The sequence below is a fragment of the Pantherophis guttatus genome, chromosome 7 (assembly GCF_059756535.1).
Source record: "Pantherophis guttatus breed Tessera chromosome 7, ASM5975653v1, whole genome shotgun sequence".
NCBI classification, from domain to species: Eukaryota; Metazoa; Chordata; class Lepidosauria; order Squamata; family Colubridae; genus Pantherophis; species Pantherophis guttatus.
The window spans coordinates 38,710,827-38,726,774 of record NC_142069.1 but is presented as its reverse complement, the minus strand read 5'-3'; the positions used below and the strand labels follow the sequence as shown (position 1 = coordinate 38,726,774).

The 15,948-nt window shown below is 42.1% G+C and overlaps 1 long non-coding RNA gene across 1 annotated transcript in view; it reads right to left on the bottom strand.

Moving 5' to 3' along the window:
* The window catches only part of LOC148112813 (uncharacterized), a 35,467-nt gene extending 21,417 nt beyond the window's left edge, over positions 1 to 14,050 (bottom strand). The window contains exon 1 of the long non-coding RNA XR_015728933.1: positions 13,877 to 14,050. This is a non-coding gene — a long non-coding RNA (uncharacterized LOC148112813). The remainder of the gene's footprint in view (positions 1 to 13,876) is intronic.
* Positions 14,051 to 15,948: the final 1,898 nt, after the last annotated feature.

Genomic DNA, 15,948 nt, shown 5'->3' with positions numbered 1-15,948 from the left:
GAATCAATCTCAAAGAATTGACCAAGCACCAAATAATATTGCCTAGCATTTTCTATGTGACTGGTTACCGGACAGGAAATGGCATGCAAGAGACTGTTGCCAATTGGAGCTGCATCTGGGGTACTGCTACTAGTCTGGAAGGCAACATAGGACAGAAAGCAACAATTTTGAAACAGTCTTCAAATATAAGTAAGGGGGTACATTCCCAATGAAGTGGTAGTAAATGGATGGCAACATATATTCTGTTCCTACACTCAAGAAGTGATGGGTGGCCTGAACAGGCAATGGGGCAAGCAGAAAATATCTTGCTAAGGGAAGATGCCTTCATACACAGATTGTTCATGCTACTTTAAAGCTCAGGATGAGGAGACAAATGGCCTACCATACAGATATTCCTCGATTTACCAAGTTTCACTCAGTGACCATTCAAAGTTACAACAGCACTGAAAAAAGGGATTTATGACAGCATCCTCACGGTCATGTGATCAAAATTCAGACACTTGGCAACTATTTATGATGGTTGCAGTGTCCCGGGATTGAATATTAAACCAGAATTTGTATGAGATATTTTAAGATAAAAAAGAAAAAAAGGCTGCACTTTTGAAAATATGTGTCCTGCCCATTCCCTTTTCTTTCTTTCTTTCTTTCTTTCTTTCTTTCTTTCTTTCTTTCTTTCTTTCTTTCTTTCTTTCTTTCTTTCTTGAGGGGGGAAAGATTGTATTAACAGCTAGACAGTAAAAAAGTTGCACCATTTTGATTACCTTTAATCATGAAACAGCATTTTGTCAGAATATACTATTGGTCTTTCATTTCTTTCCTTGATTTACAAGTGTGTATTTTGCTTTTGTCTAAAGGAGAAATCTGAGCTTGTGTCTGAAACTGTGGGGCACCCTTGTGCAGGAAAGGGGAAAGGCATAGCAGTTACTTAAGGATTCAGCTTACCAATACTATATTTCTGTCTTTTAGGAAACAACCACATTAAATCTGCAGCAACTTCTCAGACTGGAAAAATAGATATCTTATTATTTATTAAGAGACATTGAGATCAGTTTTGCTATACCTTTAAAATAGTAATACTAAGCAAGAGATTCTCCAGTATTGAGCCACATGTGACTTCAACCTCAGGAGTTCATAGGAGTTATGATAAGTATGGATCCAGTTGATCATAGGACCAGCATGTGATAAAGGTTACACATGTGATCTAGTATTTTACTCTAGTTTTTTCAAAATAATTATTAGATCCAAAAAGATTCCCAGGTATTTGTGGTGATGTTATAACTGATACCTTCCAATAGCATCTACTTGAAAACAAGCTCTTTCCAGATGAGCAGAAAGGAAAATGTCCAAATAGCAGAGGAGCAAAAGATCAGCTTTTAACTGACAAGATGGCTGGGAAAACTGCAAGAGAAGGAAGACCAATTTGAATTCAACCTTAATTGATTAAAAGATGGCATTTGACTTTCTGCCACATGATTAGATAATCAAGTGCCTAGCAATAACAGGTATCAGTAGTAATATCAGAAACTTTGTGCCAAGATCAATGACACAGTCTGACACTCTAGCAGAGTGAGAGTGACACACTCTTTACACTCTGCTAGAGGGAAATTCCCTGAGGATGGGCTTAAGCACAGTCCAAAAACTCAGAAGACTAAACCTCTGGTCCTAGTGACTGACTCAGATTGCATCCTGGTACATTTACCTTCATTGATGATGGGTTTTGGAACCCCGAGAGATGGCATGCGTCAAAGAGAAGATTAAGGGTTTTTTAAAATGTATTATTAACTAAAATTTTAAGGGGTTCAGAGGTGGGAGGGAGTTGTAAAGGTGAACTTGGGGGGTCCATATAGCCACTGAGTGGGGTGATGGGTCGATTGGATGCAGCAGAGGCGTCGTGGAAGGAAATTTGACCGGGGAGCAGGGGGGGTGATAGGAAGGGCAGTGTAATTGAAATAATGAGTGGGAGGGGCAGATATGACGGGCGCAGGGGGCCATATCACACTCCGGGGGTGCGCATACGCTGTTTACGAGTGATTGCGCACTCCAGCCCCCAATGCGCGACTCGTGTCCGGGGTTGCACAGAGCCTCAGGCCCTGGGTCCGTGGCTGATGTTATGTAATGCCAGGTCGGTTGTTAACAAAGCCCCCTCATTTGTGATCTTATTTTGGAGGGGGGTGCGGACCTGGCAGGTATTATGGAGACCTGGTTCAGCCAGGAGGGGGGGTCCCCCTCGTTGAAATGTGCCCACCAGGTTTCCATGCATTTCATCAGCCAAGGGCTTAGGGGAAGAGTGGGGGAGTGGCGGCAATTATTAGGGAAAGTCTTTGTCTGAGGGAGACCACTGTTCCTCAGATAGCCGGATGTGAGTCCCTTTTTGTGAAGTGGGGCCGTGGGGTGCAGTTGAGTTTGCTGACTACGTACCTGGCTCCCTGCCACATGGCGGTGATCCTGCCTGAGCTGCTCGACGTTATTGCCGGGGTGACAGTTGATACGCCTAGACTTATTGTCATGGGAGATTTCAACCTACCATCCGCAGGTGAAACATCAGAGGTGGCTCGGGAGTTCATGGCTTCCATGGCGGCCATCGACCTGACCCAGTTAGTTCAAGGCCCCACTCACATAGGGGCACACACTCTGGACTTGATTTTTGTCTCTGGTCAGTGGTTGAATGATCTTGGTAGAGGGGACCTAGACATTAAACCCTTGTCATGGACAGATCTTTCGCTCCTTCACTTGGACTTTCCAGCCACTTCCCCCCACCGCAGGGAGATGGAACCGACCAGATGGTTCCGTCCCAGGCACCTGATGGATCCCAAAAGGCTCCTGACAGAGCTTGGGCCATTTCCTGAGACCCTGGCACACAACCCAACCAAAGACCTGGTGGCTGCCTGGGAGAGTGTGGCCACCGGAGCTTTGGACCACATCATGCCTTTGTGGCCTCTGACCCGATGCTGATCTCAATTGGCTCCTTGGTTCTCCAAGGAGCTGAGAGAGATGAAGCATCGGAAAAGATGTCTAAAGAGAATTTGGAGGACTAGTCAATCCGATTCTGACCGGACACTGGTGAGGTCTTATATCAAGACCTACCTAGTAGAGATAAAAGTGGCAAAATCTAACATTTTTCCGCTCTTATCGCATCTGCAGAGAACCGCCCAGCCACTCTGTTTAGGGTGACCCACTCCCTTCTTCAGGGGGGAGTGCAGGAAGATCCCTTGCAGGGTCGAGCTGAGGATTTTGTGCAATTCCTGCATGATAAAGTCACTCGGATTCAGGAAGGCTTGGACTCCGACTGGATGAGTCCAGGGGAGGAGACGAGGGTAGGTCTTGAGAATGTTATCTGAGAGGAGTTTGATCTTGTGGCTCCCGAGGATGTGGACAGGGTTCTGGGTAAGATTAGTGCCGCCACGTGTTTATTGGACCCGTGTCCCTCCTGGTTGGTACTGGCCTCCCGGGAGGTTACACGAGGCTGGCTCCAGGGGATCATAAGTGCTTCTTTGAGTGAGGGTATCTTTCCCGCCGCCTTGAAAGAGGCAGTGGTGAGGCCCCTCCTCAAGAAGCCTTCCCTGGACCCAGCTGCATTAGCTAACTACCGCCCAGTCTCCAACCTTCGTTTTGTGGTGAAGGTTGTTGAGAGTGTGGTGTCACAACAGCTTCCCCAGCACCTGGATGAAGCTATCTATCTGGACCTGTACCAGTCTGGCTTCAGGCAGGGGTACAGCACAGAAACAGCATTGGTCGCGTTGGTGGATGATCTCTGGAAGGCTCGGGACAGGGGTTGCTCCTCTGTCCTGGTCCTATTAAATCTCTCAGCGGCTTTTGATACCATCGACCATGGTATCATGCTGCAGTGGTTGAAGGGGTTAGGAATAGGGGGCACCATTCTGCGGTGGTTCTCCTCCTTCCTCTCCAACCATTCGCAGTTTGTGTTGGCAGGGGGGCAGAGGTCGACCTCAAGGTACCTCACATGGGGAGTGCTGCAAGGGTCGGTCCTCTCGCCCCTTCTGTTCAACATTTATGTGAAGCCGCTGGGTGAGATCATCCGTGGTTTTGGGGTGAGAGTCCATCAGTACGCTGATGACACTCAGCTGTACATCTCCACCCCAGACCACCCCAACGATGCCCTTGATGTGATGTCTTGCTGCCTGGAGGCCGTGCGGGTCTGGATGGGGAGAAATAGGCTGAGACTCAACCCTTCCAAGACCGAGTGGCTGTGGCTTCCAGCGTCCCGATATAGTCAGCTGGTGCCATCGCTGACTATTGGGGGTGAATCTCTACCCCCCACAGAGAGGGCTCGTAATCTGGGTGTCCTCCTGGATGCACGGCTGTCTTTAGAAGAGCATATGATGGCCAAGGCCAGGGGGGCTTTTTATCAGGTTTGCCTGATCCACCAGCTGCAGCCCTTTCTGGACACCTTGTGCATGGTCACTCATGCTCTTGTCACCTCCCGGCTGGACTATTGTAATGCTCTCTACATGGGGCTCCCCTTGAAGAGCACTCGGAGGCTCCAACTGGTCCAGAATGCAGCCGCGTGGGTGGTTATGGGCACAACTCATTGTGCCCACGTGACACCCCTCCTGCGTGAGCTGCACTGGCTCCCAGTGGTCTTCTGGGTGCGATTCAAGGTACCGGTTACCACCTTTAAAGCGCTCCATGGCATAGGACCCGGGTACCTTCGAGACCGACTTCTGCCACCAATAGCCTCCCACCAGCCAGTTTCCTCCCACAGAGAGGGTCTCCTCAGGGTGCCATCGGCCAAGTTATGTCAGCTGGCAACACCCAGGGGGAGGGCCTTCTCTGTGGGAGCCCCTGCCCTGTGGAATGAATTCCCCTGGAAATGCGTAAGATCTCCGATCTCTGCGTATTTCGCTGTGCCTTCAAGACCCTGCTGTTCTGCCAGGCCAGGCTATCGATGTAATGATTTTAAATTGGGTGTTTTAAATTTGGGGTTTTAAATCTGAGCCAAAATTATTTAATAATTTTAATTATTTTTAAATTGATGTCTGTCTTTGTGCTTTTAATAGGCTGTACACCGTCCTGAGTCCTTTGGGAGAAGGGCGGTATAGAAATAAAATTATTACTATTATTATTATTATTTTTATTTGTGAAAGATCAATGACACAATGGAAGATACAGTTGATAGATTGAGAGAGGTTAATATCAAGGAAGGAATTTTCAAGAAGACACACCATCCTCACTATTGTTTGTCATTGCACTGATTCCTCTGTCAACAATACTGAACAAATCATGTCATGACCAGTGGTGGGTTGCCCCTGGTTCGGACCGGTTCACAAGAACCGGTAGTAAAACTGGTGGGAGCTCTGCCCACTGCCTCGGACATCATCATAGGCAATCTACGCACGCGCAGAAGCTTGGCGCGTGCATGAGCAAAACAAGCACACACGCGTGATCCCGTTGCGAACCGGTAGTAAAGGTAAATAGAACCCACCCATGGCTATTAAATATCAAAACATCTGCCAGACTATCACACGTCCTTTATGTGGGCAATCTGAAACTGTATGGAAAAACATCATCTGAAGCAGAAAATTATTGCTCAACGCTGTCCATATATACAGACAATATATTACAATGGAGTTTGGATTGGATAGATGTGTCATCTTTACCATCAACATGGAAAAAAATAAGGAATCAAAAGGCCATATGTAAATAATAACACATATTATTGACAACTTTGTTTCTTCTTGAAAAGTCAAGTGTGGGTTTTGCTGAGCCTGTTTACTTGTTTTCAAATTTAGCCTTAAATACCTTAAATGGCAGTATTCTTTTTAATTAGATAAAATTGTTAATATACTGTATATCACTGGTAAAAAAAAAAAGAAGAAGAAGAATTCTAGACTGCAGTCATGAAATAAGGTAAGAAGGTAGATAAACTCATGTCTTATGGAATTTGGAGACCTTATTGTGAGTATTCTTATAAAATTACTGCTATGGCAGGCATGTCCACTCCTATCACACTCTCTTATCAAAGTATAGAATGATGATGTTACTTCCAAGATGATGATCAACTTTATGTCTAAGGATTATTGTTGTTCTCATCCTGAACCTTTAGCCTTGCCTTTAGCATCCACCAGTAGTTTTAGAATGTTTTGTGGATTATGTGGTGCTTGAAGATGATGATTAAAGAGAATCATCTATGACCAAATCTGGTAGGAAATCTTGTGGCCACTAACAGAGGTGTTCAAATGGAAATTAGCACCTACAGTCAACCCAAACCCTACTTTCATTATATTTACCAAGGATTTTTCATAAAAAAGTACTCAAAAGTGACCTCAATTTATATGATCCAGATTTTATGAGGTCGTCTCTGGCATATATAAAAATACATAGTTCTATCATTGTATAATTATTGTTGTGACAATCTATTCAGCTCCCCATCTACAAGCAAAGTAGTTGAAATGGTTTACAGTGATATAAATATGTATAGGAAAATTGTCACTGTTGCATAGTTAAATTACTCAGGGAAGGTTGAATGCTTTCCCCTAATCACATATGATGGTATTCAGATATGGAGTTGCTCTTCCATGTTGAAAAGCTATAGTTGGATGGAAAAAACATACACACTTATTTAACCACCCAGAGTCCCTTGGGAGTTGGGCGGCATAGAAATGTGACAAAATAAATAAATAAATAAATAACATTTGCTGACAAAAAAGTGCTGGCAAATCAGAAAAGTTAACACAAATCCATCCACAAACAAGTAATTCTTCTAAACTAATTCAATTATCTTTTTTATTCTTTTCCCAAAAGCAATAACAAAAGACATTTCAAAGTTGGACAATGTCCAAGACATAAAAAAAACCAACAAAAACTAGCAAGGATGTGTTGGCAACCAATAGGAAAAAAAATGTGGGACCACCTAAATAGAAGGAATCTGTTTATTCCAACAGGCAGAACTAACACAAAAGAGGAGCAATTAACAGTACTGAAGTAGGAAAGCAAATTGACAAATGGTACAATTTGTTTATATGAAACTCCTGGAAGAACAGCTTTGCAGTAGGGAGGAGAGAAAAGCAGACTTTCTTTTTAGTTTCAACAATTCTCAGACCACTTTAATGGATCTCTTGTGTCTGTCAGTTTGCACAAGTGCCACTGCTGTACATGATGGTGCATTACCCACAATAACCATCAGAACCTTTACACCCTCAGCAAGAAATTGGGAGTAAAGTTTATTTTTAATCAAAAATACCATTTCTAGAATTTGCAGTAATAGAATACTTCTATTGAATTGGGATTGAAGTCTATCTTTAATCATGACTTTGGATCAATCATCTATCCAGATTCAAGTAATTCAGATTTTATTCTTTTATAAATAAATTAGAAGAAATAATACTATGACTATTGCATTGAATTCTTAGGGAATGGCAAGATCTTATATATCTATAGTAGTGGTGGGTTGCCCCCGGTTCAGACTGGTTCACAAGAACCAGTAGTAAAACCAGTGGGAGGTCTCACCCACCACCCCGGATGTTGTCATCAGTGATCTGCGCATGCGCAAAAGCTTTACTACTGGTTTGCAATGCGATCCCGTTGCGAACCGGTAGTAAAGGTAAGTAGAACCCACCCCTGATCTATAGCTATTAAAATCTTAAGGATTTAACATGGAAAATGGTAAACTGCAGGGAGTCACCAATTCCATAAAATCTGAATTACTTGAATCTGAGATAATTAAATTAGAACCAAATGTGCTAAATAGCTACATTCCTAATTTAATCAATGATTTGACAGAGAAAGCTAAAGCTGGAAGGACACAAGTCCCATTCATGATCCAAATTCATCTACTGCTGTACTTCATCCTAGTTTCAGCTTGGAAGAATCTCTCACTTTCTTCTTGATTAAGTACATTATATTCTGAAAGCATTTTATCAATAACATACACGCCTTCCAGTTGTTTGTACAAGAATGGACAAGAAAAAGCTGGGAAAAACTGAACTTGTTCCTGGAGCATTGCATCCTTGAGGTATTACAGAGATTGGGGAAAATGTCAGCAGAGAAGCATGAAGCTCAATAATCCCTCCCTTGGGAGACATAATACCTGCTGGTTGATCTCAGTGAACATGGGGAAAAGTATGTGGCAAAAATGTTGAGAAAGAAAAGGTAGTTGACAATAGCCGGTCGCAAATAAAAGTCTTTTCAAACAGCATCAACTTCCTGACGCCACAGAGAAGCCAGTAAGGACTAAAGTTTATCTAAAGTTAAAATTCTACTATTTCTTAAGTTTGAAAATAATAAACAAGTAAAAATGTAACCTAATTTCTTTCTCACCCCAAGTTTCCATTCTATGCTGGAAACCGTCTATGTTGCAATTTGCTAAATTAACCCCTTTATACAGTACATTCATTTTAACAGTTCACTTTAACCACAGCAAGGAAAAACAGTCTGATGAAAAAGCCACAAAAACACAGTATATAAGAATGTAGGGAATGATGTATTGCCATATAAAGAAGTGATGCCTCTGTAAGGAAGTTGGAACTCTGCTTGACAAATTGCCTTTTGGGTTACCTTTCTCTGGTTATGTATGTACCAGGACATTTCCTGTTTTCAACTCTGATGAAGGGATGACTCTAGTTTAAATTCAATTAATGTGATTCTGATCTGAACATAACATTTTGTTACAGATTGTAGAAGAAATCATTATTTCTTATAGAGAATTGAATACATTACACTGTACATACATTACATACATTACATTCTACTTTTAGTCACAAGAATATCATTTAGTTCCTTGATATAGTTTCTTATTTATTCAAAACATTCGACTAAACTTAATCTATATAATATGACTGCAGTTATTGGGAAGATTTAGGTGTTCCTGAAAAACTATATATGGGTAGTCCTTATGTCAGGGGTGTCAAACTCACATCATCATGGCAACGTCATGTGATGTATCTGTTGTGGTCCGCCAGCAGCCTGCAGAGCTAGCAGCAGAGTCAGACAGTGAAGAGGCTGGGGAGGACAATGGGCCAGTCCTGGAGCCAGGGAAGGCCTGGATGAGGGCTCTGCATTGGACGCAGAGATGGGGCCAGGGCCATCTGGGAGCGATGTGCGGACTCTGGAGCCTCCAGAGGCGGATAGCAGAGAGGCAGAGGAACAGGAGGAGCCTGTTCCTAATGCATGCATGCAAAGAGCCGCCAGAAGGCAAGAGCAGCTAAAGCAAAAAGGATGACTCGTGAGTAAGGCCAGGAGATGATTGGCCCCTCCCAGAAGGCTTAATAGAGCAGCGACGGCTCCTGGAATCTTTGTAGGAAAGCAACATTGCTACATTTGTTTCTTGTCGGTGTCTCTTGCTTCTGAACTTCATGGGGTTTTGCCAAGAAACACCTTTGGCCGGGCGCCAAAGAAGACAAAGATTTGTGATAAGGCCGAAGGACTGTTTCTGAAGGATTTGTTTTAAAATTAATTTGGACTAAGCTGAGAATAAGTAATTCTCAGCTGTTCTAATAAAATATGTTTGTTTAGCATTGATTATGTCTGGTAATAAATACTTTGATCTAGGTCACAACAGTATCGCAACTTTTTTCCCCTTTGCTAAACCGGGCGTGGGTGTGGCCAATGTGTGATGCATCCAGCCCATGGGCTGCGAGTTTGACTCACCTGCCTTATGTCATGGAATTGTGCAGCAGTTGTTCAGATGAAATCGGAGATACTAACATAAACTTGTAGTCTTATATATTTATATTTATATAAAACAGCTCATGCAGAATTCATTTAAAGTGCAATTTATGAAATTCTGCATACTTATGCCCAAACTACAGGCCAAAATTAGATCTGGAGTATATTGCCTACATATAATTTTTTGACTGAAATACCAGGACTTTTTTTTGCATTCAGATTTGGACTGTACTGGTTACTTTTCAGATAGATAGATAGATAGATAGATAGATAGATAGATAGATAGATAGATAGATAGATAGATAGATAGAATTTATTTGCTGCCCATCTCTAATGAAATGACTCTTGGCACCTTCCAGCATTAAAACATTAAAATTCTAACAAATAAAAATCTTTAAAAGAATAAAAATTGAGATCCCAATCAAGACAAAATATATTTGAAAGATAGGAACAGAGGGAACAGGATGTGGTGTTCGGGTGGGTGGGATTGCCTCTTAAGTCATCAACTACGTCCAGTAGTTGAGAATCAGGTCTTAAGGCTCCTGCAGAAGTCAGAAGGGTGAGAGATTGGCTCCTCCTCTTTTGGCCTTCTGCAGGAAGGTCTGAAGACCTGGTTTTGCCAGCTGACCCTCGAAGGGCTCTTCCAATCTCACCTCAGGGGGTAAAGGGCAGGAGCTATGGCAGAAAAGGCCCTCCTCCTTGACCCTGTCAGAATTCTTTGACCAACTGGACCCACAGCATCCCTCCTCCATCAGTATGGGTGGTGCAGGCCAGTCCCATCAGGATGAGATGTTTCATCAAGTAGACTGGTCATGCAGGGCTTTAAAGGTTATAACCAACACCTTGAATTGCACCCAGAAGTAGACTGACAGCCAGTGTAGACCAGAGCAGTGGAGTCATCCTAGGGACCCAAAGAATTGCTCAGGCTGCCACATTCTGCACCAGTTGAAGCTTGCAAATGTTCCTCAAGGGTAGCCCCATGCAGTAGTCCAAATGTGAGATGGCCAGGGTTTGTACGATTAGGCACAGGGACTCCTGATCTAGGAAAGGCTGCAACTGGCACACCAACCAAGGTTGTGCAAAGGCTCTGCTAGCCGTGACTGCTACCTGCTCTTCAAGCAGGAATTGTAAGTCAAGAGAACCCCTAAGTTGTGAACTGGATCTGTCTGGGGTAGTACCACCTTACCCAAAACTAAGTTGGTTAAAGTCTCAAATCTTGTAGCTCTGTGCACCCAAATCCATTTGGTCTTGCCTGTGTTTTTAAAAGAGTCATAAGGGAAACCCCACTTTGCCATTGCTAGGTCAAAAGAAAGGGGACCTTTAATCAGAGTTCTTAATTTCTCAAGATTGTTAATTGTTGAGTTTAATTTGTATTGACTTTTTAAAGGATAGGTTCTCTTTTCTTGGGAAATGATAAATGGAAGACTACAGCCATATATTAAAGGCCAGTGAACAATAAGTAGGTGGAATCTTCTTCCACTACTTTTGACATAGTTATGTTTGGCCCTAACCCAGTCTTTATGATTGTCCTGAGCTATGTAGTTGAAGTGGTTGTCCTTGGATATGCAAAATATTGTTGTTCCAAACCATTTTACTTCATATGGTTTCAAGAACAGCTCCACGTACTGATCTTTGTGGTTTTGCTTGCCCTACTTCTTGAGTCTTTGTTTTGTACTTTGGTTGCAGGGACCCAAAGCTTATCATTAAAAGCAGCCAGCACTGAAAGATTTCCGATCCTTTTAAAAGTACATTAGATATTATTAAGAGTCAAAACCACATTATGACGCAGTTAAGTTGAAAAGCAAAACTAAACTGATCCTTTGTAGGTCACACCAAACTATCCTATCAATGTGTACAAAGGCTCCAGACAGGAGGAGGAAAACTTAGCTTAGATTACATTTTTGCTTTCATCCTTACATTTCTAGAGATTTATTGGATTACAGTATGTGAATTTCAGGAAGAATATCACCAGAGAGACTATTTATTTAATAAAAGTCTGCTTCATGTTGTAATGCAAAGAAATACTAGTTATAAAACTACTAACACTAGTTTTTTAAAAAATAAAGTTGCTCCTTTTATATCCTGTTTTTTCTTCAGGAAACTCAAAGTATTCCTACCTCCCATTTTTCCCTGCAGCTACAGACTTTGGAGATAGCTTGGACCAAGATAAAATAACTGGCCCCAAGTTACTGACCTTCACGGAATAAAATGTGGATTATCCTATTACCAGTCCAGCATTTTAATTATTATATACCGTTTCTCTGAAAATAAGATCTATCCCAAAAATAAGCCCTACATAAGAGCCTGAACAGCTGGCTGTCCATCCATTCTATCGGGTTCCTTGTGGTGCCGCTGCCATGAGGTGAGGCAGGGGGTGGAGCTGCCCTTGGCACCCCACATTGGGTTACCTTAGGACCCCCGCAGCCAGGCCATTCATGCCTCAACATATGCTTCGCGGCAGCAATACCAACAACCATGTGTCAGATTCTGGAAGGTTGGAATGAAATGCCCCCAAACACAGTCCTGGTTTGCAGAGTTTTATCTCCCACTCTGGCATGAACTGACCATCAAGGAATGCACAGCAAAGCAATGAAATCTAGTCAGGGCTAACCGCTAGTGCTCCCCATAATCTTTTAAATGTTTCCTGCCACAGCACCCTATCATGCATGCAAACCCACCCCCATATGACCCTGGAACCGTCCTATGCGCAGGTGGCCACTTCCCAGCTGGCCCCGCCACCGCGGCCAACTCTCAGTGGTTTTTGACGCCATTGCCATCATTGCCACATCTCAGCTGTTCTGCCGCTATGGCTTCATCATTCCAGCCAGAGTAGCTGCCTCTCAGTAGCTTCACTGCCAATGCCACTTCTCAGCTGTTGTCACCACCACACCTCCATCATTCTAGTCAGAACCAATGCGGGCAACAGAAGGTCAGTCCTGGATGGTGGGCGGTGGTTGTATTGTCCCAGAGGGGTCCCGTCACAGCCTCCCTTGCTGGAATGGCAGCCCTGGGCTGCTAGGCGCACCAGAGCTGACACCATGTGCAGCAGGAGCCCACATTGCCACCCGCTCACTTCTGCTTGCTCGTGGCCGCAGTGGAAGAGGAAGCCAAGTAGTGTTCTGGTGCTGCAGCTAAGAAACGAGGCAGGTGTCAGGGCATGGATGGCCTCACTTCAGGGGCCCTGAGGTAAGCTGGTGCAGTGTGCATGGTGCAGCTCCTCCCTCCTGCCTCATGGAAATGGCACTGGCACACCACTGCCCTGCCCTGCTGTGCGCAAGCAGAAGAAGTGGGCCTCCCATACATGGGGAAAAAATAAGACACCCCCCCCAAAAAAATAAGCCCTAGTGCTTATTTTGGGGCCCAAAAGAAAATAAGACCCAGTCTTATTTTCGGAGACACATGGGTATTAGCATGCTCATGGATTAACTATTTCGGATTGAGTACTGCCATTTAGCCTAGGTAGATAAAGTTCTTAGCATTATCATTCACTTTAATTAACTAGCTCTTGCTATATAATTCTCTTGCTATAATGCTCCACACTTCCATTAAATTCCAAAACAACAGCAATTTATTAAATTTATATGGCTCCCAACTCCCAGTGACCCTGAGTGATTAGGAACTTATCTCATTTGGCTTGAGAAAATGTGAAGACGTTTCTCTTGACAAATTCAGATAAATCATCCATCTAACTTTATATGGACATCTGTGCCAAACCCAATTAGATTCCATGAAATTTTCCTTTTTTACTTCCTCTTATGTAAAAGCAGATAAACTTTATTTAAAAGCCCCTTTATTCACTTTAGAATAATCCAACTCTTATAATATAAGAACAGAAAAAATAGTTCTTCTGACAAAGGAACAAAATGCATTTTTCATCTGATTTCCAATTATAGCTGATGGGGAAGGGGCTTGCAACTCAGCAGTAGTAGCATCCAGAAACAGAGCCTTCAAGGCCTGCTCTATCTTAGCACTAGGATTTGATAGACACCAGCTGTCTGATAAACCATGCAAAATGTTATTCCCAACAGATCTTTATGAACTGGGAAGCTTTAAAAAAAATGGGATAGAAAACAGGCTTACTCAGTTCTATCAAACAAATTAAAAGAACACATGCACAGAATGAATTAGGAATGTAATATCTCATTACAAAAAATGTCTCCTTTTCTTTTCAGCCCCAAAGTAACATCACTTTCAAAGTTAGAAAAACATTTTCAGCAATGTCAAACTCAGCAATGCTCTGGCTGAAACTCACGGCTGTGGGTCCGCCTGGCTCCCCTGGCTCCCAGACAGACAGAGGCAGACTACACAAGCGCCATCTAACTTTCCAAGTGATAATGACACCAGAGTAAAGGAATTTTAAAATGTATTTCATGCATTCCGCATCAAAACCAAGCCTTGTATGTTTACTGAAATCTACAAACAATGTGGTTTCTTAGTTTCTGGATTTAGCTTTTGTATTAGTCACTCTATTTCAGAGTATTTTATTCTGATTTATTTTTGCAAGTATTCTATCTTACTTTATTGGTATTGGATAGTTTGTGAATGGTTTATTTTAGGAAAAAACAGAAGTGAGGTACAATAACACTAAAGGAAGAAAACCTTTCAATTAGCCAGTGGCAGTTAAATTCAGATGGTTCTTCCTTTCCTTTTCAATATCATACATGATTTAGCACTGGTGTTTGATCTGCCTATCCATTCATTTGCTGTCATATCTAGAAGATTTGGAGCTTCACAGTGCAGTGAGTCATTTCTTGTAATAGTAGACATGATTGAAAGGAAGGAGCAAAAAAAAAAAAGATAAAGAGCTGCTGCTATAGTTGTAATAATTGTTCCATTTTTGTCTTCTCCAAATAGGTTGAACTTCAGGTTACAGAATCTACATGGCACGTTGGCCATGGCAGCTGACTTGATAATGATGAGGTCAACTTATCCAGAGAGAAACAAGTTAGGGATACTGACTGTAACATTTATTTCTGGCTCAAGAGATTTGGTTTCACAGTTTGAAATAATTAGTATGCCATGGATAATGGTAGGAATTCGTTTACAATTTTATTATGACATGGCATTGCTGCAATATTTAGTTGGAGAAGGTTGTTCAGGTCCATGCAGGCCTCTAAATGTATGCATGACAATATTCTTTTCTAAAACTGCAGCTGTTGGCTTATTTACTTTAAGTTTTGTGTGTGTGTTGACTTCAAAATGGCTTAAATTACAAGTAAAAATAGTGATATTTCACATCAAATCTGTATTGATATTGACTATGTTTTATTACTCTCAAAAAGCTAGAGTGGAACATTTTAATCGAAATTATACATTGAATGTCAGTGGATGACAGGTTGTACAAATCAGATAACAATGCAGTACAATTCTAAAAAAAATAATATGCTTGGTCTTGGTGGCCTTAGTCTACCAACAAGCACAAAAATTGCCATTGGGAAAATGGAAAATATTAATAATATCCACTGCTATGCTAAAATGCTTACCTGATTTATGTATTGTTTTTTACAGGGAGATTCTTTTTTCCAAATCCTTGATGGGAAATGCTGGAGAAATAGTGCTTAATATTTAATAGAAAGGTATGCCTGGGAAAGCCCTACCATTTTAGTCACTGCAGCTTTTTAAGGATTGAGATTAGCAGAGACGCTAAACTCTCTAGAAGCCACTGTTCATCCAGACAGAATCACATTATAGTGCAACTGTGTCTGAGAACCCCATGGAGAAATGTTGAGGGAGATTGGGCAGAGGTAATACTAAATGAATGAACTTCCGGAGAGGGGGAGGTAAAGAAGGTAATGGTAAAAAGCAGAAACTATGATTTACAATCATACACTAATTTCAGGTTGTCAAAAAAAGGGTTTGGATTTCAGAGATGGGAAGCTAATAGTGAGTCACATGATCCTGATTCAAAAATTGGAATACCAAGTTGAAAGTCATCCATCAAATTAAGGAAGACACTTTCTGAATTCAGCAAATCCTTTTCTCTCTCTGGGACATGTTTTTGGCAAGCAGTAGTATGCAGCTGCAGGCTCCAATTGCTACCCTGTGAGCATGTCTGTTTTAATATTTCCAATTTCTATTTTTGAATGTGCCCAGGGCTGAATATTCGTTTGTTTTTTTGCATTTGTGTTTGTGTGTATACACACATACGTCTCAAATCCTTCTTACTACCAATCTCTTGCAAGAAACAGAGATCAGAGTACTCGTTCTACCTTACCATCTATATGACATTTTGATACAATACTTCCTGTGTAGATGGGCATCTTGTTGAATACCTCAGCAGGATGAACTTGTGCTAGGATATATTCTTTTCTTCATTAAATTGAG